The sequence below is a fragment of the Delphinapterus leucas genome, unplaced genomic scaffold (genome assembly GCF_059928025.1).
Source record: "Delphinapterus leucas isolate spDelLeu-1000000601 "Yukka" unplaced genomic scaffold, BTC_Dleu_Yukka2 spDelLeu_asBTCV2_sq25, whole genome shotgun sequence".
Taxonomy (NCBI): Eukaryota; Metazoa; Chordata; class Mammalia; order Artiodactyla; family Monodontidae; genus Delphinapterus; species Delphinapterus leucas.
Genome location: NW_028322234.1, coordinates 2,420,432 through 2,448,144, shown reverse-complemented (window position 1 = coordinate 2,448,144; position 27,713 = coordinate 2,420,432). Strand labels below are relative to the sequence as shown.

At 38.4% G+C, this 27,713-nt stretch overlaps 1 long non-coding RNA gene across 4 annotated transcripts in view; it reads left to right on the top strand.

Annotated features, from left to right (window-relative positions):
• The window catches only part of LOC149744020 (uncharacterized), a 49,669-nt gene that overhangs the window by 7,932 nt on the left and 14,024 nt on the right, over positions 1-27,713 (top strand). The gene's annotated exons all lie outside the window — the stretch shown is intronic.

Here is a 27,713-nt window from a genome sequence, read left to right as displayed (position 1 = left end):
GAATAACATTATCAGGACCTAGCGTATAGCCTCGTTGTAGTAAGTGAGTAAATCCTTTTAAAACGTTCAGCACGTTGTTTGGCATATAAACACGTAATAAAATTTAGCTTCTTTGACTACTACCGCTGCTAATATTAAGTAGCTGAGCAGATCCGAGGCCCATTTTTTTCTTAGATTGCACATAATCATTTGGACAACCAGCTCCCATTGATCAACCGTTGCTTATATATAAACCCCCATGAACCCAAAGGTGCTTTAACTCTCTCCCAGTCAGAGCCTGTTCTGGGGGCAGAAGCAACACCGGCACTACCCCCGTCATCTTTGCCTTTATTGTCACTACACTCGCCTGCCGTACTGAGCACTTTCTGTTTGCCAGGCACCAGATTTAGCCCTGCGTATGCACTATATCATGTAGTTCTCACACTCAGGTGGGAGACATTATCGTCATCCCCAATTTTCAGATAAAGACGCTGAGGTGTTGGAAAGGTAAGAAAGTTGACCCACAGCAAGAGATGGAGCCGGAGTGTTCAAACCCTTCTCTCTGACCTCAAGAACCCTTAAATATTAGCATACTACTACATCCTGGTAAGAAAATCTGCTTCCAGCCACTCTGGTGAGAGTAGAAATGATTCTCAGTCCCCACATTCCTCTATTGCCCATGCCACCCTAGCCTCAGGACTAGAGGGGAAAGGAAGTGATCTCTTCAAAGAGCAGCCAAAGGGAACCTACTCCCTTCTGCCTTTTCGTAATCAACTAACCAATATTTTATTTCCTTCTTAAGAGTCCCCACATGTTCCTTTTGGTACTTAGCTTGGCCTTTTGGAATTCTGACATTCTGTACATGACTCATCCACTGTATTTCATGGTAATTTATTGAGGTCAAGTATAGGGTCTTACTCATCCTGAAGTCCAGTTATCCCCTGTCACATCTAACTCTGTTCTTTTCTTCTTGTAGGACATCTGCAGGTATTTATTTGAATTTTGTTGAATTGTTCTCATCAATAGTACATTAAAAGTTATACAGAAAGTGCTTTCTTATAAGGAAAACCATCTAAATAGATTTCTAGCTCTTTACTTTTTATAGCACTATTGTAGAATTATAGATCTCCAGGTAATATTTTTTAGATTGAGTTCTTCATATCATCTTATTTTTACATATAATGATAAATCTGAATTTTCTCTATCAAACCTCCGAGACTTCACTGGCTTGTAACTTAGCTTGTTGATTATGTGTTGTTGACTTTTCCATTTACAATGATATTTGATCCTGGTAAGGATGGGGCTGGGTGGGAAGGTACATCTTAGGGCCATAAATTGGTTTTGCAGAGAACTAACATAAAGATCTAAAGTCTCATCATATTTCTGCAGAACTCATGAATCATTTTATTATAATTCCATTCATTCAGGGAGTATAAAACCATTTTCAAATTGTTATTCCTAATTTGTTCATCTTCTCTTCCTTAGTCTTAGTGAGAAGAGAGCAGGCTGAATGGAAGAAAGTCATTATGACCACTGGGGCCACTAGGGTGGGCATCAGTCCCAGAGTTTTGTTATCATCTCTCCGCTATTAATATTGGCTAATGTCTTGAGTGCTTACTTGGTGCCAATTACTTAGCCGACCATGGCAAATGGATTGTGTCATTTCATCCCCTGATAGTCATACAATTAATGTATGTATTATTATGATATCCCATAATGCATACATGGAACAGAGCCTCAGAAGTGGTTATTTGCTCACAAAAATATGGTAGATGTGGAATTTGGACTCAGGTCTGATAGACTCCTAAATCACTCCTAGTGATTTTTACCACTAAATTAAAGTTGTATACCTCTGGAGAGTAGATAGTTTCTAAAATTTCCTCAGCTCTAATGTTTTATAATTAATTTTTTGTCTGATGGCAAGCTTAACAGTTAAGATGGGTAGGAAGGAATGCCAGCCTGTTGAATGGAATTTCCCTGAAATAAGCCTGTTTTATGACACCAGTTCACTCATTCATTCACTCAGCATGGTTTGAATGTTTGCTCTGTGCAAAGGCATTTTAGGCATCACAGTGGAGTGAGCGCCCCTTCCATAGACTCTCCTGCAGCACTCAGAGAAGTGTTGGACTGGTTTGCCTGTTATGGAATGGGGCTTGGTGATAGAAGCCTGGTTTGTCCTCCACTGATAAAACTAAGACATACTCATATGAGTTTATAGGCATCTTGAAGCCGTGGGATAGTAACACACATGAATCTTACCATTTTTGCCTGGGATTAATGATATAAAGGCTTTGGATTTGGGTATGGAAAATGGGTGCAATTATGGGCGTGTTGGTTCTACATATATATGGACATCACGTGTCATCAGCCTGCAGCTACCTGCCATTCCTCACTACTCCTTCTTTTCACAAACCAAACAAGTACCTTCTTATCTGTCCTGTGGATAAGCTCTTGACAGTGGCACTAGGACCTCCCTGAATAAGTACATCATTGGCTAAACCAGTGGTTTCTCAGATATGCTCATTGAACAACCCTTAAGGTGGATTGACATTCCACTGCCTAGAATAGAATATGGTGTTCTTTAGAAATCGGGGGGGGGGGGGGGTGGGGGGAAATAGGCCACCAGATGTACTTTCTTTAATTTAAATTGTTTATATATATATATATATGAACAATTGTTATATATGTGTATGTATACTTGTTCATATATATGAATGATTTAAAATTGAAGAGATGTATATATACACACATATATATATATGTATATTTAAATTTTGGCTTGTGTTAGCAAGTAGTAAATTAAATTATTAGCAGATCCATACTGCAGGGAAATAACCAATCAGATTTCATTCAATAGCTTGCTTTTTTGTAGATTTATGGTTGTGATTTTATATCTGCAGGTATGTTTGCTGAAGAAAATATTTCTACCACTTTACACAAAATTACATTCATTTAATACCAATGCGGCATGTCTCAAATGTCTTAATACAGTTTTAATCTTGAATCCCATCAGAAGTATGAAATTAGAAACATACCCCAAAATCATTTGAAGATAAATTACTTTCATTTCCCTTATACTTTTGAGACTTTTGAAAAATAAGTATTTAGTTGTACTTATCTGTTTCTGTCTCTCTAAGGATAGCAAACACTGAAACACAATTCTTTTTAAAAGTCAATATTAAAAATATATTGTCCAAGATGATCAAAACTAAGGAAGTGGCAAAGAAATTCAAAAATTTAAACTTTCAAAGGGTGCTTTTTTTGTGAATGTGTAGTACTTGTTCTTCTGAAGGAATTAATCTTTTTAAAAATTTAATTAACTTATTTTTTATTGAAGTATACTTGGTTTACAGCGTTGTGTTAATTACTGCTGTCCAGCAAAGTGACTCTGTTATACATATGTATATACATTCTTTTTCATATTCTTTTCCATTATGGTTTATCACAGGATATTGAATATAGTTCCCTGTGCTATATAGTAGGACCTTGTTGTTTAGCCAATCTATATATACCAGTTTGCATCTGCTAATCCCAAACTCCCAGTTCATCCCTCTCCCACCTGCTTCCCCCTTGACAGCCACCAGTCTATTCTCTATGTCTCTGATTCTGTTTCTGTTTCATAGATAGGTTCATTTGTGTCATATTTTAGATTCCACATATAAGTGGTATCATGGTATTTGTCTTTCTCTTTCTGACTTACTTTGCTTAGTATGATAATCTCTAGTTGCATCCATGTTGCTGCTGCAAATGGCATTATTTCATTCTTTTTTTTATGGCTGAGTAGTATTTCATTGTATATATGTACCACATCGTCTTTATCCATTCATCTGTTGATGGACATTTAGGTTGTTTCCATGTCTTGGCTGTTGTGAATATTGCTGCTGTGAAGATCAGGGTGAATGTGTCTTTTTGAATTATAGTTTGGTCTGGATATATGCCCAGGAGTGGGATTGCTGGATCATATGGTGGGTCTATTTTTAGTTTTCTGAGGAACCTCCATACTGTTTTCCACAGTGGCTGCACCAACTTACATTCCCACCAACAGTGTTGTAGGAGGGTTCCCTTTTCTCCACACCCTCTCCAGCATATGTTATTTGTAGACTTTTTAATGATGGCCATTCTGACTGGTGTGAGGTGGTACCTCATGGTAGTTTTGATTTGCATTTCTTTAAGAATTGGCAGTGTTGAGCATCTTTTCATGTGCCTATTGGCCATCTGTATTTCTTCTTTGGAGAAATGTCTCTTTAAGTCTTCTGCCTATTTTTTTGATTGGGTTGTTTGCTTTTATTGTCATCAAGTTGTATGAGCTGTTTGTATATTTTGGAAATTAAGCCCTTGCTGGCCGCATCATTTGCAAATATTTTCTCCCATTCTGTAGGTTGTCTTTTCATTTTGTTTATGGTTTCCTTTGCTGTGCAAAAGCTTGTAAGTTTGATTCGGTCCCCTTTGTTTATTTTCATTTTGATTTCTATTGTCTTGGGAGACTGACCTAAGAAAATATTGGTATGATTTATGTCAGAGAATATTTTGCCTGTGTTCTCTTCTAGAAGTTTTATGGTGTCAGGTCTTATGTTTAAGTCTTTAAGACATTTTGAGTTTATTTTCGTGTATGGTGAAAGGATGTGTTCTAACTTCACTGGTTTATATAAGGCTGTCCAACTTTACCAACAGCACTTGCGGAAGAGACTGTCTCTTTCCCATTATATATTCTTGCCTCCTTTGTCAAAGATTAATTGTCAAAGATTAACTGAGGTGTGTGGGTTTATTTCTGGGCTCTGTATTCTGTTCCATTGATCCATATGTCTGTTTTTGTGCCAATACCACGCTGTTTTGATTACTGTGACTTTGGAGTACTGTCTGAGTCTGGGGTGGCTATGCCTCCAACCTTGTTCTTTTTCTTCAGGATTGCTTTGGCATTTCTGGGTCTTTTATGGTTCTGTATGAATTTTAGGATTATTTGTTCTAATTGTGTGAAAAATGTCATGGGTAATTTGATAGGGATCGCATTAAATCTGTAGATTGCTTTGGGTAGTATGGGCATTTTAACAATATTAATTCCTCCAACCCAAGAACATGAGATGTCTTTCCATTTGTTTGAATCATCTTCACTTTCCTTTATTAATGTCTTACAGTTCTCAGTGTATAAGTCTTTTGCCTTCTTGGTGAGGTTTATTCCTAAGTATTTTATTTTTGGGGTTGTGATTTTAAAAGGCATTGTTTTTTTACATTCCCTTTCCGATATTTCATTGTTGGTATAAAGAAATGGAACCAATTTCTGTATGTTAATCTTGTATTCTGCTACCTTGCTGAATTCGTTTATCAGTTGTAGTAGTTTTCATGTAGAGCCTTTAGGGTTTTCTATATATAGTATCATATCATCTGCATCTAATGACAATTTTACCTCTTCCCGAAGGAATTAATCTTGAAGTTCTACTAAGACTTTTGGGATACCTGTTTTAATGAGCCACTACTTCCTGCCTGAGATTGCACTATGCGCCAGAGATTCTAGAATTAGCATACTAAAACTAATAATGCAAACAACAACAACAGATCTTCACAAACCTTCCTTGCAAGGAAGTAAAGTCCACTGGAAAAACAGACAAGTGAAACACACATTCAAAATGGCAGTGATTCTCAAACATTTATGTGCTGAAAAATCATGACAAGCATGATAACCAGAGCAATTACTAGACCCCTTCTCCAGCTGGTCAGGTGTAAGTCCTGTATCTGTATTTTTGGTGAATGCCTCCAGGAGAGTCTGAGACAGATGTTCTCAGTTGTCGTCAACCTTTAGTGTGCATCAGATTTGCCTGAGAATATTGTTAAAACACAGATTGCAGGGCTCCAGTGCCAGAGTTCTAACCAGTTCCCAGGTGTGGCTGATATTGCTGGCCCAGGGACCACATTTTGAGAACCACCTTTCAAAACTCTGCAGTATGCAGTTGTGTGTGTTGTGAATGCAGTATGCGGTTGTGTGTGTTGTGAATGAGACGGGCCCAGAGAACCAAAGGAGGGCAAAGGGACTGCCCTAAATTAGTCAAAGGTAGCAATAGCAGCTAGAATTGATTGACCCAAGAAAAAATTATAAGAACTTTACCTGCATTTGCTCATTTAATCCTTTCAGTAAGGTACATAGGTGCTACTTAGTGTTCCTCTTTTACAGGGGTGTCCAGAGAAAGTAACTACTTTGCCCACGTCCTAAACTGGTAAGTAACAGATTAAGAATTCAAGTCTAGGAAGTCTGATTCCAGAGCCCACACCTCTACCCTTTCTGCATGTAGAGAGGAGTAAAGGGTTGTCAGTGAAGCCTTCCTGGGGGCCCTGGCCTCTGAGTGTAGATAGAAGGATGAGTGGACATAAAGATCATTATTTGTGTGTGGTGGGGGTCGGGGAGGAAGTATGAGGGCTTCCAGAAGAGCCCGCCCTCCCCATACATCTGCTATAAGCAAGTCTGATGATCAGGAGTCCGGAACATGAGTATGACTATGGGATACTGAGAAGGGTTCTAGAACCCTGAGGTTAGAGTTCTGGATCAGTTAGTAGGTAACAGAAAGTGAATGAGTGATTTACCTTACTTTCCACGGGTAGCAGGAAGTTTGGAGATAGTCCCTCTAGCGTTAGTCCAGCTGCTGAAGGGCATCACCAGGGGACTGGGTTGCTTCGCTCTTCCAGCTTCCACATCTCTAGCACGTCCACATAGCTTCAAAGTGACCCCAGAATCTCCAATAGTGTTCCAACAATTTGGGCAGGAAGAAAGAAAAGGAAAAAAAAAAGAAATTAAGTAAGAAAAAAAAGGCAGTGTCTAACTCAGAGAGCAAATTTTTTACCACAGATGGTCAGCAGACTTGCACTTAGATCTCATCAGCTCGGATTTTAAACTGGCCACCTTAGCCTTAAGGATAATGGGGTCTCCTAAACCAGGGCTCTGATAGTAAGGAATAAGGAGAGAGTGGTACTGATTAGCAGTGCCTGCTGTCCCAAACAAATATTATCCCCAAACTATTTTTTTTTATCCTATATTTTACTTTAAAGAATGGAGGGGAAACATTATGTATCTGTAAATAGCCTTTTAGAAAGGGTACAATTATATAGTTATACAACCCCCTGGAGGGCTCCTTTCTTCTAAAATCTCTTTAAAAACTGTTCAAGGTTAAGGACATTTTTATCTTAATTTAGTAACTTGCAGTCGATTATCTTGGAATGACATCCTCTCTCTGCAGATGTTCTGTCAGGCTTTAGAAAATTCCAGAAGTGGACAGAGAAGTGTTATGGTACATGTATTTGCAATATGCACGTCTTTGAAATGAAATCCATTTAGGGACCAAAAGGCATTTCACGTCTTTGCTATACATTTTCACATATTTGCCTTTCCAGAATTCCTTTGAGCAAATCTGTTAGATGTAACCCATCCGTTTCTCCCATCTGAATTCTTTATTACTAAACGTTCTTCAGTATGCTCTCACTCCCCTCTGTCAAAGGCGTTTCTCTGGGTCCTCACCCTTCTCATCTCATATGTGAATGCGTATCTTAAACTGAAGCAACAGTCTGCTATGACTTCTCCATAACTTGAAGAACCCATCTTTGTGGGAAAAAAAGTAGACTTACTAACTTAAAAGGTAAAATGTGCGCAGTGTTTCTGAGAATTAAAAACTAAGATAAAAACATAAGCAATGGAAAAAACTTACAGTGGATCCTTTTCAAAGACTTTATTTTACAGAGAAGGCAACTGAGGTTTAAAGAAAAAATGCGTTAGTTAAACACTAAATAATAAACCTTAAACCTCAGTGGAGCAACACATGGACAGTTCATTTCTCACTCACTCAGGAGTGTAGTATGGACTTTGGTGGTCTGAGGGTCAGTTTTCTGCTCAGTTATTCAGGGACCCACCACCTTCATCAAGTGGCTCTACGTTTGTCCTAAAAAGGAAAGGAGAGAGGAAGCTGCAAGCTACAATTATCAACTCGTTATCCTTCAGACATAAACTCTTCAGGTCACCTCTGGTCACATTCTTTGGGATAGAACCATACCCAGATGCAAGCGGAGATGGAGACTGTTGTTCCTATCTTGGTCCTAGTGATGCCTCTACAGGCTGGAGGAGCTAATTAAAGTGTAGTCAACAGCTCGTTGTTTCTGCCACAATGAGTGATTAGCCTAAGACTGTGGATTAATTATGTGTGTGTGTCACATATACATATAATACACACAAACATATATATGTGTGTGTATATATACATTTTTTAGCATGAGTTGACACAGGGGGCTTCTGCCGTATCAAAAGAGTACAAACTGCCTCTTGTTGCTTTTTCTTAATTGAAGTTGACTACTACTATCTATTTCCCTTCATTTTGCTACCTCCCCCCCACCTTTCAGTATTATATGAAAATTCTGAAAGAAATAATTTCAAAGTTTCCAGTGCTTTTAAAGGTAATAGAATACTCAGACCTTAACAATTTTCCTGTGTGAAACTTTTGCCAGACTAAAATAGTTAACTTATGAAAAGTAAATTTAGATTGATACAAAAGAGAAAATAAGCTGATTTTTTTTTTTTTACACAAATGCCCTGAGCCAGGGTGGAAAATAAATGGAAAACTGGAGGAATTTAGATCCTTTTATTGTAAATTTAAATAGTTTTAATTGTAAAAATAGTACAGGCTCATTGCAGAAACTCCAAAATTGAAAGGATTTAAAGAAAAAAGGAAAAATAACTCAAAATCCCATTTCTGATAAATCATCTCTGTAACATTTTTGAGGGTATCTTTTGAAACTTTTTTGTGACGGGGTGCATATAAATACAATGCAAGTATAAAATACCTTTAATTATTATATCCAACTACAAAACAGTTCTATAACATTTTTATTTAGTAATATAAGTATGATTACTCATCACCTAATAAAAATCTGCAGCATCATTTTTAATGGTTGAACAGCATTCTATTATTTATTTAACCAGTCCCTACTGTTCAGCATTTAGATTATTCCTGTTTTGCTTTGCTAAACAATGAGACAAGCATCCTTGTTCATATGTCTTTGAGCATTTGTTTATTTCCTTAGAATGGACTTCTAGAACTTGAATGGCTGGTTGTCAGTTCTGGTACATACTGACGTATTGTCTTCCAGAAAGGTTACCGTGCTTTTTATTTCTACCAGGAATTTAACATCCAGTGTGGTTTCTTACACACACTCATCAGTACCAGTATTATCAATATCAATACCAGTATTATCACGTTTTTTAAAACTTTGTCATTCTAGTCAGTAAAATATGACACCTGAATTATTTTATTTGTATTTCTTTGATTAATAATAGCAAGGTTGAACATATTTTCCTATCTTAATTGGCTGTTAATACTTTTTACTTTGTGACTTTATGACATCCATTTTTCATCGATGTATAACAACCTTTTATATATCAATGTGTTTATTTTGTTTGTTGTAAATGCAATTTTTTTCTCTTCATTTATTAATTTTTATTTTGTGTGTGTTGAACTTCTTTAATACTGTCAAGTCTATTCAAAAACCCTTTAATGAACACAACAAATGTGGAAAATCAGTCACTCTCCTGCATTTTGTAATCAATGTATTTCCTTTTGGGCAGTATGGAAATGTAAGTTCTTATTTCATCTTATGGTTGGAAAGAATCTATTCCCTCGGAAAGGGATTATAGTCTCCATGATGCAGTAATGGGAGATTTTATAGGGTAGGCAGGGTCTACAGAAGAAAAAACCCTAAATCACACTCCATTGGTGGTTGCCTTATTTATAAAAATGGCATTTGAGGTTGTGTGACTGCCATCAGGTAAGCAAAATTAATTTTTAGCATGAAGTACTCCTATCAGCAAGAACAGCCTAGGATAGGCTAGCGGTAAGAAGTGAGGGGTTATGGGATTGGGGCATAGCCTCTGTTTCCTCCAATGCAGCTGGAAATTTAAACTGTGGGGCTCCTGCTTGATCCAATCAGCCCAGCTAGTATGTGTTGCCAGGTAGGGTGAATAGACTCAGAAGTACAAGAGCTCATCCTTGGTCCCCTCTGGAAATGAGCAGAGAATACTGTGTCAAGCAGAGGTGATCAGTCCATGGTCTGGAGACTTGGATCTCCTCACATAGTCCTAAAAGTCAGGGTGAGACAAAATGCCAATACAAATTATATTGATGACAGTATCAATGAGGTGACATTGAGTCCTTTGACCCAACGTGTGTCTGCAGTGTGCCATCCATTAGTAAATGGGCAAAGCCATTTGACAGATCTATCTGATACAATGAATGAATCTGACACTCATAGTTTGAAAAACTGAAACTGTATCCATTTGTCAAGAACAGTGGCTACTTGTTCTGCTTTATTCCCCCTGGTAGAACTAGGTGACATTGCAGGCAGTAAGACGTTCGGCATTTCACCCTGGAGTAGCCCCAAAACTGAAGAAGCTGTCTTATCAATAGTTAGCTCCTTGTCACCAAGAATATTAAAGTAGATTTGTATGATTAGCAAATTAAAGAGACTGTAGTGCCTACCACTACTGTATTCACTAAGGCACCCAAGTTATTCTAAAGAAATCCTAATAATACATTAGGACCGTTCTGAATATTTTTATTTGATTAGCCATAATCTTCTAGTTCTAACATCCATCACCATTTTGACCACTGAAACTTGGCCTTCTTTTCTTACAGCCTAGCCCTGTGGTCTTGGGCTAATCACTAACCTGCTTAGAGATACAGTTTTCTTCTCTATGAAATAGAAACAATATTATATGCTTTGAAGGGCTGCAGGAAGATGAGCTGTAATGTTTATCAAGTGCCTAGTAAGTAGCCTGGCCCATAATAAATACTTGGCTAATTGTAGATGTTAGTTTCATTTTTAGTTTTATTTCCAAACATTGCTCTTTACTTTTGGAACTGTAAAATTTGTTTTGAGAGTGGAGGACTTGTTGTTTGGATTCCTCCAACACTCTCTGTATATTCTGTACTTCTATCCCTACATCATTTATCTTAATGGAATAAATGATCTTTGGTCTGGTGATTCCAAGGTGACGAGGAGCTAAGCAGATGTTCAGTATACACCTGGAAGTATGGATTTTCATGCCCAGTGCAAATGTGGGAAAGGCATTATTCCCACATTATAAAGGGGGTAAAGACCTCCAACTTGAGGAGACTCTGGGTTGAGAGATGAGAGATTTACAGGTACTGTGTTTATCCTACAGGGTACCACAGGGGCTTTTATGTTCTGTAGCAAGAATTTGCACCTTATACCCTTGTAGTTAGAAGTAAAGCATACCACATAACTAATACCTAGTAAGCATTAGAGTTAGAATAAATACCATTTATTTAACGTTTCCTTTGTGTTAAGCATTTTACAGTTACAACATATGGATGGATACTATATTGTAATGGTTAAGAGTGTAGTTTTTTGAGCTGGATAATCCTGGATTGGAGTCTCATATTTATTACCTCTTTTTTTTTCTGTTTTATTGAGGTATAATTGACAAAATTGTAAGGTAGTCAAAGAGTATATCATGATGATTTGATATACATATGCGTTGTAAAAGGATCCTTCCCATCACGTTAATTAATACATCTAACAGCTCATGACACCTTTTTGCTTTTTTTCTTTTTTTTGTGAGAACACTTAAGTTCTATTCTCTCCGAAAATGTTAGTTATACAATACTGCAGCTGAAAGTTTGTACCCTTTTACCAGTCTTCCCCTCTTTTCCCCACCCACACCCCAGCCCCTGGCAACCAATTTTCCTACTCTGTTTCTATGAGTGTGGCTTTTTTTCTTTTTAGATTCCATATATAAATGATATCATTCGTATTTATCCTGTCTGGCTTATTTCATCAGCATAATGCACTCCTGTTTCATCTATATTGTCACAAATGAAAGGATCTCCTTCATTTTTTTAAGGCTGAATAATATTCCATTACCTCTTAAATGGGTGACTTTTGGTACATTGTTTACACTTTCTAAGCCTCAGGGTTTCTTTTCTTCTGTAAAAAAAAAAAAAAAATATATATATATATATACACAGGTTATTTTCTGATATGTGGAATGTTTGTTGAATAAACAGATAATTAGTTGAGATCATAAATGTGACACTTAGCACTGTATTAACATTTATTAATACTCTCCCTGTTAATTTCTACAATAAATTGTATAATAAGTAACAATAATAATAGTACTACTAGTAGTTTTAGAAAATGCATAGGATGTGCCAGTCATCATATACTGTACTATCCTCCTTCATGTGCACCACAAGTTACATGTGGATATCATCTTCCACATTGTTTCCTTTAAAGAAAATTGAAGCTCAGCAAGATTGAGTAGCTTGCTCCAGATGTGAACTCAGGTCTGAATCACTCCACATATAGGTTCTTAATGACTCCATGTCTTTAATTCCACATCTGCATTTGTTTGTTGTTGTTGTTTTTAACTTTCCAAGCATCTGATGTGAAATTCCTTTCTCTTTGGGGAATTTTCCACTTTGTGGGTCTTGGTGAGAAACAGAGCCTTCCTCTCGTTATACAAGCTGAACATGTCAGATACACTGTTTACTCACATGCTCAGTCTCCCTTACAGATGGAAAACAGTCGGGCGACCTCGGGTTGGCCAACTGCACCCTTCTCTTGGATTTTGAATTACAAATAAATGATGTAAAGAAGCAAGGCCAGCAGTGCTGGGTCAACCTCCTGTTTCCTGTTCCTGCTTGGTAGCAAGGCCAGCTAGGACTTATAACATCACTTTGGCCTGATCCTATAATTGCAATAGCATAGGCTTGGCTTTCGGTTGTTTAGTCTGCTTCTAGTTACTGAGACCTAACCATAAACTTCCAGAAGTTTCCTTTTCTGCTCAAATTAGCCGTATCTGGTTCCTGATGATTACAAATAAGACCTTTCCTGATATACAATGGTGACCTACTTATCCAGGCAGATGTAACATCGTCCTGGCGGGGACAGAGGGCAGGCAAGTTCCTTGAACAGCTGAACAAGAAGAAAAAGACCTAAGAAGGAAGAATTGAAGCCAGTTCTGCTTGTGTTATAATTCTACCCGCAGCTGCCTCTGTTTCACAGACCACATGCTAAGGACCGTGTCCCTTCCCCTGTAACAGACGAGCAAAGTAGACCCAGGCCTTCCAACCCAGAGACCAGCTGAGCTGTACCGTGGACAATCTAGGATGTGAAAGACTTCACTCAGTGTCTTTGTCACTTGACATATTGTTCCTCTCTTTGGGAAGTAGCTTCTTTGTGTGACAAGAATATGCTAAACCAACACTTAAGTGGACAGAGGTGAAAGATGCCAAAATTAGCTACAGAAAAAAAGGTGTAAAGACTTGTATTTTCTGTTATTTGAAGGTGTTAAGACCCCACATAGAATATGAGTCCTTTAAAGGAAAGTTGTGAATGGCCCAGGGAATGTTGAATTTCCATGTGGCCATATGTTCTTGATCGGTCACGATGATGATGATGGTAGCAGCAGTAGCATTTATCAGTGTTTCCTGGGTGAGAGGCACTTTATCCTAATGACCTTTTATCCCCATGACGACCCTGTGAAGTAGGAAATACTGTTTCAGCATCTTCAGAGTTTTTCTTTTTTTTTTTTTTTTAATCAGGAATTTACCCTAGATCACAGTTGGGTGGTAGAACGACCAGAACTGGACACTAGCCTTTCCTGAATTCCCAGAGTGTGATCTTAGCAGTTGTATTGCCTGATGCAGAGCCATGTAAATGTTGCCAAAGCAATGAAACGTGTACCTATTTCTAAGAGATTCTAACTCAGAAGCTCTGGGGTTTAAGTGCAGAGCAGTTGAGTGTGATTGTCTTTACAGACAGTAGATAACTTAAGAGAAGTTGTTTAAAAGTATATTTGCATATTGCACTACACTCTCATGTCTGTGATTGGTTAGCTATTGAGTAACTAACACAAATCCCAATCCCATCTCTAATCTCATTCATCTCTTGTATATTTGGCCTAATTGAGGCAGTATTTTTTTTGTTCTTTCCCACAAACACACATCGAACATCCAAAACATGCTTACCATTTGTGAGCATATTCTCTTAGTTATTTAGGAGTTGAGTAAGAGTGAGAGAGAAGGGCTTCCCTGGTGGCGCAGTGGTTGAGTGTTCTGCCTGCCGATGCAGGGGACGCGGGTTCGTGCCCCAGTCCGGGAAGATCCCACATGCCGCGGAGCGGCTGGGCCCGTGAGCCGTGGCCGCTGAGCTTGCGCGTCCGGAGCCTGTGCTCCGCAACGGGAGAGGCCACAACAGTGAGAGGCCCGCGTACCGCAAAAAAAAAAAAGAGTGAGAGAGAAAAAGACACATAAATATGAAATACGGTCATCATTTTTTTAATATCCTTTATGTTGTTAATCCCTCTTAGCATTTACTGCCATTCACTCATTTGTATTATTTGGGGTATAGCAGTTTATTCACACAGCATTTTTACATATGGCTTATCATTTGTATTCTATTTTAATAACACTAATAATTATAGACTATTGACAAACTCATCAGACCCTACATATTCATTTCAAAATCATGAAAATAAGGTGGAAAATGAGGTGTAAAGTGGAAAATCTATGTGTACGTTTTCATTGGTGGAATGAGGAGCTACCTGAATATCACTCCTTTAGCTTTTCCTTCAAATGGTGCACTTTTTCCTCCATGCATAGGAGTCACTTCCATTAGGTAAACAGTAGTCTTGAGGGCAAACCTCAGAAGTAGAAACAGGAGAACTTTTCAGTTATGGTAAAATCAAACATATTTTTCTTCAGTAGTGAAAAAAAATTCTTCATGAGAAGTTCAACCACCGTGAGTTCCATGGTGAAAAACTTTCCCCTTATAGATGCAACTTCCCCCAGAATTCTGAGAAATGTCGGTAGTAGAGAGGGGTGTTGCATACACCTGTTTCATTTCCCTCTGACTTTTCCTTCTCCTTTCTCTATTGACATTAAAATCTATAGTGAAAGCACATAGTAAGCAGTCTAGGACAAAATCTAGAATTATTCTTATGTGATCAAATGTACTAAAATAACAAAAGCAAATCTTATTTCTAGCTAATAAAATAGCATTCCTTATATGATGTCATATTATGGTAGAAAAGAAATATATGCGTCTATTTTCTTCTATATTAAAACTGCTAAGGAGTGGGGACCCATGAACTAAATCAATTGTTTTGGGTTCAAGTTGTAGTTTTTAGTAGCCATCCTTCTTAGCAAGTTTTCAGAAGCAAATGTAGTTCGTTTACTATCACCACTAAATGTGCAATTGTGTAGATTTGTGGAAAAAAGTATTATCAAATACATATACTTTAAAATGATTTGTGTAAATTTATCTATTCATATTATTATTCTCCCCAAGTAAATCAAAATCTATATACTGTGTTTTTCTTCTATAGCTTAAAAGGGGAATGTATGTTGAAACTTATTCAAATATTTATTAGGTGTCTACTAAGTGCCAGGCACTCTACTAGGCAGTAGAGCTGTTGTATTAGAGGTGGAAAATGTCCTTGACCTCCAGAACTGATACTCTTGTAAGAGAAATACTGGGTCAAACTAAGTCAACAGTTTCTTTGCTACAGAGCTTTTTACCAGTCTTGTGAATTATGAGTCTCTGATAAGGAGATGTAGTGGACAACAGATCCCAAATTTATTTGAAATCTTTTCCTTCATGGACTGTCTCATAGGATTTATGATCCACTGAACACACTTGAGACACACTAGTATTCTGCAGTGGTTAGTTAATTGTTTTCTATTAAACAACTATATACTGAATCCATGATATTATTATCTGGATTTTTTGGAGGATACAATGATGTACATGGCCACTGTGATGATAAGGGGGTCCAGTTTAGTTAAGAAGAGAAACAAACCACAGGAGTTATAACTTAACGTAACAAAAAAATACACACACATATACATATATTTATATGTAAATTACTATTTATATAGTATACAATGTCTTCTGAAGAAGATAGAGTTGTTTGTAACTTGGGATCTCACAGGAGGTTTCACAGAGAAGGTAGACCCTGAGCTGGGCAGAATTTCAGTAAGTTAATTTGGTTCTGACCGTACGATAAAATTAGGTATTTGCACTGGTCAATCCGACCTTGATGGAACAGCATTCCATTTGCAGGGAATAGTGTGATCAAACATGCAGTGGTAGAGATTGCCAGATTGTAATATTCCAGTGCCTGGAAAGTGTTGGAACATCTGCTTTCTCCACGGTCTAGAAAAGTGAATCTCAAGTGAAATGCACGTATAATGGAGGCCAGTGCTCTTTGCTTTGTACACTGCTTTGATTCTACAACATACAACAATGTAGTGATCTGTTTCAGATTGTCATTATTCGAGAGGGTTCTTAGTAACAGGAGTGGAAAAGGAAGACCTCCCTTCCTGTGCTTCTGCCCTATGCTCTTAAGCCAGAAAAGGTACCAACATCACTGACGTGACCTTGTCTCAGGTATCTATCAGGATCTACTAGAATCATTCTAGTGAAAGGTAACTAGACGTCCAAAGGACTTAAAAGATACACTATAACCTCTGTATACTTTATATACCTGGTGAAACAAAAATGTCACCTGAGTGGTCCCCTTCCCTAGAAATACCAGTATGTTCTTCCAGTGCATGGCAGAACTTTGCAGGTAAAACTGGGATAAAGGTGAAGAACAGTCTTAAAATTCTAGTCCTTGAACAGCACCTAACACACAACAGGTTTTCAATAATCTTAGCAACAGTATTCACAAATAATGACCGTCAGCGTAACTGCTCTTTTGTGCCAAAATACATTACCATATTCCTTTTTTTCCTTCAGCTTTACAACTTGGGTTCTACTATTGTTTCCATTTTACAGATTAGGAAAGTGAGTCTCAGAGATGCTAAGTCACTTGGGCAAGGTCACAGAGCTTGTAGGAGATAAACCTGCACCCTTACTGTTGGATCCTACCAACCAGACCATAATTTAAGTCCTTCAAAATATACCTCAGAACCTTTGAGTAAATTAATGAATAAATCCTCCTAGTCAGACTGACCAGATCATTATATTAGGTTCAGCTATAAGTGGAGGAAAGTCATAATCATAGTTGGACAGTTAATACAGTAATTTACTTGCTTTGAATTTTCTAAATGATGTTTAGCTGGTAGTTTCATGATGATAACCATCGAATAAAAACAGGCATATTTTGGTGTTTGGAATAATATCTCGTATTGAGTAAAATACGTATTGATTCCTAGACCTGTATGATGTGAGTAACAGATGACATTGAGATGTCATCTAGAAGTACTCCTGTGCAGTTCATCATGTCAACCCAGCTAATAATTTTAGAATGTTCAGAGTGAATAATATATGCAGCCATAAAGCATATTTCTAATCAATGCAAATAATATTTTTCCTATGCTAAACCCAGAGTTAAGTTATAACACGCATCATAAGATTAATGGGCCATGTTTTCTTCATCACTTTGCTAAATTTCTTAGTCTGGAAACCATTCAGAAGGTTGCGAATTGGAGCTGAGCAGTAGTAGTGACACTGTGCCTCTGATGATGAAACTATTTCCACCCCGACCCCTACTGCTCCCTTCTTGGGAAAGAAGGCAACATGTCTCCTAGAAAAAGTCACAGGTTTATAAGCTGGCTTGTATAATACGTTTGGAGGAATAGTGTGTCTTTTAAGCAGAGCCTATCTCGGCATATAAAATAATTTTTACCTACCATTTAATGAAATTAACACTCACTTTGAGGCTCGGTCTTTTGCCATTTGACTCCTGGATCACGTCTATGGATATATTTTTTTCTTGAGACGAAGTGTGAACCCAATATAGTATCCATCATTCAGTCTATCTAGCTGATGTACATCCTCTGAAGCACAAGCTCCCTGAGGCCAGGCACTTTATCTGCTCTATCAGTGTAGCCCTGATGCCTAGTGTCTAGCTTTTGGAGATTCTTAATAAACATTTGTACTGAATAAGGTATGTATATGGTGAGCAAAAGTTGGCTTCCCATTTTACAGTCAAGAGTATCCCACTCATGTTCTGTGAACACTGGATAGCAGAATCTTACTGTTATTTTTCTGTTCCCTTTGCAAGATTCCCGAAAGGGCATTCCTGTCCTTAGAATGTCCATCTCCTCCCATCTTCCTGGAGAATAACTCTTCTTTCTTAAATACTTAGCCCCATTATTGACTCTTTAAGACTGAATGTATTACCTCCTTACAAACAGGAAAATGCAGTGCTTTTTTTTTTTTTTCGACAATTTATCACCAGAAAATTATTCTAGCACCTGAAATTCTGGACCTAAAATGCCTGGACTAGTGGTTCTCAAAGTCTGGTACCCAGACCAGCACATCAGCTGCACGTAGGAATTTTTAGAAGTGAAAGTCTTGGGTCCTGCTCCAGACCTGCAGACTCGGACACTCTGGGGGTGGGGCCCACTACCTGTTTCAGGAAGCTCTCTGGGTGATGCCGATGCATACTCAAGTGTGAGAGCCACTGCTTAGACCTAGAGCTTAAGGTTTAGGCTTTGGACAGATCTGAGTCCTAAACACTACTGAGACACTGGAGTGACCATGAGCAAGTTACTTCTGGGAACCTCTTAGCATCTGTGTGCCTTGCTTAGCTAATAGTGATTTTAATTAATTAGAATAATGCACACGGTGTACTCAAGAGAGTAACCAAAGCATACGTTATGTTCCATAAATTCTAGCTGTTTACCATTATCATCAATCAGAGCTTACTGACACATCCTGAAGACATTCTTCTAATAAGTGTAATAATGTGGTTTGTAAAATTAACAGCTTAGAAGAGCACATTACGAAGTTCATCAGACAGGGTCTCAGCAGGAAATCAGGGGTACATCAATAGGGATAAATTGAGCCCAATGTAGAGAATCAAGAGATAGTGTAGTGCCCTGGGTTCAGTAAAAGTGTGGCTACTTTATAGGAGATGAAAGAGAAAGGAAGCCTTGCTGGAGAGAGAGTCCTCCCCAAAGATGCTGTGATGCCCCACAGAGAAGCACTATACGTTAGTTGGGGGATGCAGCCAACTCCCAGCAATTTGGCAAGAATTAATACCCTAACTTCACTCCCCTCCTTCATTCCCTACAATCTTCTATTGGTACTCTTCATTGGTGAGCCAAACAGAAGCCAGAGCAAGGACACTTACTAAGATAGGCCATGCAAGCCATCCATATAGAGTTGGGTGGAGAAAGGATGTGGAAGGGCAAATAGGACATATTTCCCGCAGGTGGTGAGCGAGCTGTAAAATCACTCGCCCTTCTAACATCATTGCCATTGCAGGAGCACGGAGGAGCAAGTGGTTAGTTCTGACTTGGCAGATCCAGGAGACTGTAGGACAGAACTGGTATATGAGTTGGGCTTTAAAGGTAGATTTGAATTTTAATGGAGAGTATGGAGTAAGAAATGGTGAAGAACCAAGGGAAAGGGAGATTCATTGCAAATGGAGAAAAGAAAAGTGGCATAAAGACAAGAAAAGTCAAGACTTACGGAAGAGATAGCAAATACTCTGCGTGTGACTGGAGCAGAGAATGGGTAGACAAAGGCTGGAAGTTAAGATGAAGTCATCCTTGAATAACATTAAAGTTTCCTCCTTTAACCTCAATTTCCACCTTCTACTCCCTTCACTAACATTGGAAAATTAAAAGTGAATTTGACTGGGTTGGTGGCAATGGCAGTATGAAGCAGAGAGGAGAATAAGAGTAAAAAATTTAGTAGTACCTTGGTGAAGCTGGGTAAATGATGGGTGGTGGTGTCACGTCAAAGCATGGGCAAGTGATTGTGACATATAGGCTTATTTCTTGACTATATGACTTCAGTTAAGGTACTTAAGCCCTCTAGGCTGCAGTCTCCCAACCTGTAAAATGGGGATAAAACCTCGCTTCCTCCAAGGTTTCTGTGAGGATCTAATGAGAAATGGAAGTAAGAGTTGAGTCCAGTAATCAGTTTTTAATACATATAAACTAATGTGAGGATAAGGGTAAGAATACTTGCTATCATTTATTGAATACTTATTATGTGTCCAATATTGTGCTAGTCTATTTACATATCTTTTCTCACTTAGCTTTCTTTTATCTGCCTTTCTATAGGCAAGAGATAACTGATGGCTCAGTTATGAGGAAATGCAGTTGTGAGGAAAATGTCAGAGGGAAAATGTACCAGAAAGTTAATTCCTAATGGATCTGTCAGCCTTAAACAGAGCATGTCTGTGCTAAAATGTATAAAATATCTGTGCTAAAACTACTCAATTGGGCAAGTTTTGATAAAGTATTAACTTAATGAATAGGCATAAACAGCTTGGAGCTTTTTGGAGGGTATGTGGTAATCTTAGTATTGGTGTGATGACTTTTGAAAGTTCTATGGCGTATAGAAGTCAAAAAGAAGACCCGGAAATTGGGAGAACTCTCTCTGAAAGTTATTGGGGAAGTCTGGCTAGTAAGACTCCAAAAGGGAGAATCAGTAAGAGGCCAGGTTATTCATAGGCCTTCTAAGAATGTGTCCATGAGAAATATTTACAATGATTGGATGCCGGAATAAAGGAGAACACTGGCTCCATAAATGGTAACTTATTTTACACAAACAGGCTAATGATAAAAATAATGAAAATCTGATGGATTTTTAAGAGTTTCATTGACCAAACTGAGACAAAAGTGCATAACAGCTAGATGCTCATAGTTTTAATCAGTTCCCTTTGGAGTCAAGCAAAGATAGCACCTGAAATGGTAAGGGACGTTTATGCAAGGTCACCAAGATTTTTGGTGGTGCATTTGGGATATAAACCCATTTCCATAAGAATTCTTTCAGAAGTCAAATGTTTGCTTGTCAAAAAGAGCATGAACTTACTTCCAGGAAAAGTTCTTAAGAAAAAATAATTTGAGTAATGAAGAACACTGATGTAACAGTTAATTTAATTTAAGAACCCAGAAATAGAGGTAAAGAGTAAAGCAATTATGGGTTAAGAGTCTGCATAAATTCCCCTGGAAGGGGGATATGGTCAGAGATGGCAATTTGAAAACAGTGAGTCACCAAAAGTAAAAGTTTAAATTACAAGCTGTTTTGGGGGTCTTCAAGAGAGGTTTTATAGATTGAACAACAACAGCAGCAAGGATAAGATATAACGCTGTCATGTAGACTGCAGCCTGAAAAGAAAGCATTGCAGAAAAGCCACATCATCCTGAATTTATATTTCCGTGCATTTGAACAGATTGGAGAGCAGTAAAGTTGTTTTAAGAGCGAGTGATTTAAGTCAGCCAGCTTGTGAATAATACGAGATATTTTTGCATTTACATTAACTTATGTCCATAAATAACGAACTTTAACAATGAACAAAATCCATAATCCTGATAATGCTAAGAAAACTGGAAAGATACCTTTACCTTGAAAAGACAGGATAAAGAAGACAGCATAGAAATTTAGGGAGATTGCAGTTTTGGAAAAATCATATTAGCATTTATTAGCTGCTACAGCTTTGAAATGTGATGATTTAAAGAAAGAAGTAGACTGTTGATTTCTAAAAGGTAATGTGTTGGCTGAAAGAGAAGAGAATCTTGTTGAGACCTAAAGTGTTCTTTTAAGGATATATTTCAATGTCATTTCAAAAAATAAACGCATTTCCCATAACAAAACAGTGAGGTTAATGGAATCATGCAGGTGAAAGCTTTTTGGCCCGAAGGAGTTCCATCCTTTGGAACAAAGTTTTGTTGTTGAACACACCATGACCCAGGCCTGTGAGTGCCAGCACAGTGGCTGTTTTTACAAGATCTGGTACAATATTCACAGTGGTTCTGGCCTTAGCACTAGGCAAGGATCATTCTTTTTGTATCTTCCTGATTGCTTCCTCTACAGAAATGGGATAATCCCTCCTCTTCTAAACTGGAAAGTAGTTTCTTCCCTCAGTAAAACTAGTTTCTTCTCCAGGTTGAGCTTTTCCAACTCTTAGAGGTCTAAAATGAATGATAGGAAACATACTATATTTGCATCTATTTTTATTTAAGAGTTATCTAAGGAGATTTATCTAATTAAATAGGAATTTCCTAACAGATGCCAAAATAAACAATCAACAAGTTTTCTTTAAAGATCATATATATTATATAACAAGATCCACCTAAGAGTTAAAATATAAGTAGGTATACAATTCAACTATTTGAAGATCATTTTTCTTCTTACCACTGAAGCAATAAGCAGGTAGTAGTACAATTTGGGGAAAACAATATTTCTGGCTTTTGTTTATTTTAATTTGTGATATTCATGAGATCTTTTGTGAAGCCTTTGGGTATATAGTAAAATTAATGGGTTTTTAACTTTGTATCGACTCGTACTTTTGTAGGTTTTAAATTTTTCTTCTGGCTTTAATTTATGCTATCTCCTTTTACTTCTTCATTTAGAAATAATGTATTTTTCTCAGGATTGCAATCTCAGTGCAGTCCTCTACTTTTCTATTTGTTGGACGTTCTCTTAGACATCTACATTTTTATCTAGTTAGTACCTTTTTAGTTTTTTATACAATTGATAAGAACTCTTTAATCTTATGAATTCTTTATATTTTCTCTTTGGAGACAAGATTTATAGGGATTTCCTTGGGCTTAAACTAGAAAGAAAAACGAATTTGCATATGAAATGTTGAAGGCTTTGTTACAAAGTGGACTAACATTATATGTATGTTTGAAATAAACTGCTTCAACCGGAGCACCTAGCTGTTAACCTCCAGATTAATATCTGTCATAAAATATGTGCGTGCTTCCAACACATGGCATTGCCTCCTATTACTGCATGTCCAGGAGAAATTGTTTTGTCTTGTAGCAAAAGACATTAGCTCTTTGCACATTTTTTTTTTTTTTTTTTAATGACAGCTATCCAAAAATCAAGCGTTCCCTTGTATGTGAGGACAGAAAAGGACAATTTTTAGACAGGTCTAATATCCAGTTGTACCTTTCAGTCACTTAGAGAGAAGGCTTAGACCCCTGAAGCCCAAAGTCACAGGTTTTTTAGGATTATGGTGGTATATACCTCCAGTTTATAGAAAAAAAAATGCGTTGTAGAAAATCCAAGTTAAATTAGGACTCAAATCCAAGTTAAATCTAGAACTAAAGTTTTACTGCCCCAAATACTTGTAAACTCTAGGTTACTGCTCTGTTGTCCATTTCATCAGTTGCAGAATATTCAAGTTAGCCTTTCAGTGCTAACAAGAACATAAAAATGCATTATGTCTAAAAGCAGAACATGATTGCCAAGGCAGATCTGCGCATTACCTGAGAGTTTGGGGGGCCACCCAAGCGGCATCTACTTGTTTGCTACTGACCTTCAGTTAGACTTGCTCAAGAATTGTTACAATGTAGTAACATACACCCTTATGTACTCTTGAGTTTATTGAAAACACACAGCAAATGTGCACACACACACACATACACACCAGCACACACCTACTCTAGAGCCTAGAATTTTAAGAGTCAGAACTTTTTACTTGCTTCTGGATTAAGATGGACCCTGTATTTCCTCAGCATGCTAATTAGAAACTCTATAAACAATTCAAAACCAGCTTAAAATTCTGTTTTACAAAAAAAAATTGATGTTAAATATTATCCTCATAGAGTTCTACTCTGACTTTTCAAATTGTTTTTTTCTCCCTTCATGGGATAAACAGTTAGGGTTTCTTTTTCTTTGTTTTTGTATCTCTCATTGTAAAAAATTCTATCTTGAAAGCTGATTTATTATTTCTTCCTTAGCATGGATGACATGGAAACAAAGGTGATATTTCATCAGTCTTGTTTTTATTTAAGTTGAAAGGTTATATATTTCTACTGTCTACTGCAATACTGCTAAATATTTTTATAGTGCTTGTAAATCTTATGACATTATTTTTTTAGTTTGTATTTAAGGCATTTACTCAAAAGGGACCATATGCCTCAGTTCATGTCACTCTATCATCAGTGTGTATGGTCACTATTTTCTAATACTTTTAAGATTGGTTTTGGCCCCGACGTTCCTCTGCCAGATTTATTTCCTTTATTTTCCCCTATGTAGCACCATTTGGGCCATTTAATATGTAATCTCCCAACTCACCTTTATAGTTATTTTAAACATATGTATATATTTGAAATACCGAATTGTTTTGTATTTTCTAATTTTTGCAAAAGTAGTATCGACTACAAATCACATCCTATTCTTTTATTTTCTACTTTCATCTCTACACTTCCAGTGTCGAAGGCTGGACAGATCTGCCCACTTTAGTACTCTGGCAATTAAACAGAACCCTCTTCTGGCAGAAGCCTAGTCGAATTTGGGGAATGTGTACAAGGAAAGAGGGCAGTTGCAGGAAGCAATGGAGCATTACCGGCATGCATTACGTCTCAAACCAGATTTCATCGATGGTTATATTAACCTGGAAGCTGCTTTGGTAGCAGCAGGTGACATGGAAGGGGCAGTATAAGCTTACGTCTCTGCTGTTCAGTACAATCCTGATTTGTACTGTGTTCGCAGTGACCTGGGGAACCTGCTCAAAGCCCTGGGTCGCTTGGAAGGAGCCAAGGCATGTTATTTGAAAGCAATGGAGACGCAACCGAACTTTGCAGTAGCTTGGAGTAATCTTGGCTGTGTTTTCAATGCACAAGGGGAGATTTGGCTTGCAATTCATCACTTTGAAAAGGCTGTCACCCTTGACCCCAATTTTCTGGATGCTTATATCAATTTAGGAAATATCTTGAAAGAGGCACGGATTTTTGACGGAGCTGTGGCAGCTTACCTTTGTGCCCTAAGCTTGAGTCCAAATCATGCAGTGGTACGTGCCAACCTGGCTTGTGTACACTGCGAGCAAGGCCTGATAGATCTGGCAATAGACACCTATTGGTGAGCTATTAGATTGCAACCACATTTCCGTGATGCTTACTGCAACCTAGCCAACGCTCTGGAAGAGAAGGGCCGTGTTGCCAAAGCAGAAGATTGTTATAATACAGCTCTGCGGCTGTGCCCCACCCATGCAGACTCTCTAGCCAATATCAAAGGAGACCAGGGAAACATTGAAGAGGCAGTTCGCTTGTATTGTAAAGCATTAGAAGTCTTCCCAGAGTTTGCTGTTGCCCATTCAAATTTAGCAAGTGTATTGGAGCAACAGGGAAAACTGCAGGAAACTCCGATGCATTATAAGGAGGGTGTTCGAATCAGTCCTACCTCGGCTGACGCCTACTGTAATATGGGAAACACTCTAAAGGAGATGCAGGATGTTCAGGGAGCCTTGCAGTGTTATACTCCTGCCATTCAGATTAACCCTGCATTTGCAGATGCCCACAGCAATCTGGCTTCCATTCACAAGGATTCAGGGAATATTCCAGAAGCAATTGCTTCTTATCGCACTGCTCTGAAGCTTGAACCTGACTTTCCTGACGCTTATTGTGATTTGGCTCATTGCCTGCAGATTGTCTGTGATTGGACAGACTATGATGAGCGAATGAAGAAGTTGGTCAACATTGTGGCTGACCAGTTGGAGAAGAATAGGTTGCCTTCTGTGCAGCCTCATCATAGTATGCTGTATCCTCTTTCTCATGGCTTCAGGAAGGCTATTGCTGAGAGCCATGGGAACCTCTCCTTGGATGAGATCAGTGTCCTTCGTAAACCACCGTATGAACATCCAAAAGACTTGAAGCTCAGTGATGGTCGACTGCGTGTAGGATATGTGAGTTCTGACTTTGGGAATCATCCTACTTCTCATCTTATGCAGTCTATTCCAGGCACGCACAATCCTGATAAATTTGAGGTATTCTATTATGCCCTGAGCCCAGATGACGGCACAAACTTCCGAGCGAAGGTGATGGCAGAAGCCCATCATTTCATTGATCTTTCTCAGATTCCATGCAATGGGAAAGCAGCTGATCGCATCCATCAAGATGGTATACACATCCTTGTAAATATGAATGGTTATACCAGGGGTGCTCGAAATGAACTCTTTGCTCTCAGGCCAGCTCCTATTCAGGCAATGTGGCTGGGCTACCCTGGAACCAGTGGTGTGCTTTTCATGGATTATATCATCACTGATCAGGAAACTTCACCTGCTGAAGTTGCTGAGCAGTATTCTGAGAAACTGGCTTATATGCCCCATACTTTCTTTATTGGTGATCATGCCAATATGTTCCCTCACCTGAAGAAGAAAGCAGTCATCGATTTTAAGTCCAATGGGCACATTTATGACAATCGGATTGTGCTGAATGGCATCGACCTCAAAGCATTTCTTGATAGTCTCCCAGATGTGCAAATTGTCAAGATGAAATGTCCTGAGGGAGGAGACACCGCAGACAGCAGTAATACAGCTCTTAATATGTCTGTCATTCCTATGAATACTATTGCAGAGGCAGTTATTGAAATGATTAACAGAGGACAAATTCAGATAACAATTAATGGATTCAGTCTTAGCAATGGACTGGCAACTACCCAGATCAACATTAAGGCTGCCACTGGAGAGGAGGTTCCCCGTACCATTATTGTAACCACACGTTCTCAGTACGGGTTACCGGAAGATGCCATTGTGTACTGTAACTTCAATCAGTTATATAAAATTGACCCATCTACTTTGCAGATGTGGGCAAATATTCTGAAGCGTGTTCCCAATAGTGTACTGTGGCTGTTGCGTTTTCCAGCAGTAGGAGAACCTAATATTCAACAGTACGCACAAAATATGGGCCTTCCCCAGAACCGTATCATTTTTTCACCTGTTGCTCCTAAAGAGGAACATGTTCGGAGAGGCCAGCTGGCTGATGTCTGCTTGGACACTCCACTCTGTAATGGACACACCACAGGGATGGATGTCCTTTGGTCAGGGACACCCATGGTGACTATGCCAGGAGAGACTCTTGCTTCCCGAGTTGCAGCTTCCCAGCTCACTTGTTTAGGCTGTCTTGAGCTTATTGCTAAAAATAGACAAGAATATGAAGACATAGCTGTGAAACTGGGAACTGATCTAGAATACCTGAAGAAAATTCGTGGCAAAGTCTGGAAGCAGAGAACATCTAGCCCTCTGTTCAACACCAGACAATACACAATGGACCTAGAGCGGCTCTATCTACAGATGTGGGAGCATTACGCAGCTGGCAACAAACCTGATCACATGATTAAGCCTGTTGAAGTCACTGAGTCGGCCTAAATAATGACTGTGTGCACAGGAGAATTACCCTGTACCTGAGCCTCAACCTTCTGGGGGAAAGGCAACTACTTTCTCCTTATCTGTACAATACCATGTTGCAGATGGGTGACAGACAATGATAAGATAGCACAGCCAGACTTGCTTCCTGCATGATCATGATCACGATAGGGAGAGACACAAGAGATGGGAAACTGCTGCTCCACAAGGAGTCTCCATAGAATTTTGCAGCATCCAGGTGTCTGGAAGGTCTGGAAGGTAAGTCTGGAAGGTCTGATCTCCCTTGGTCTTCCATGGGATGGATGGTTAGTGTGGAAGGGAGATAGAGATTGCCCAGCCGTTTTGTGATTATCATGGATTGATTGAGTCTTCTGGATTAATATTTTTCTTTATATTTTGGGTATTGGAGCTTTTAAAAATGTTTGGTTTCAGGTATTTTTATTCATGTGAAGTGTATATGATTCTCTTGAGATAAGGTTTTAAGCTAAAATATTCCTTGTTTTAGTTTCTGAACTCTACAGATAAATGGGGACTTTGCTGCTGTAGTCTTTTTATAGGTTTTATAAACCACTTGAGCCTACATCAGTCATTTTAGTTTGTGACATAATGTTTGGAACTATCAGTG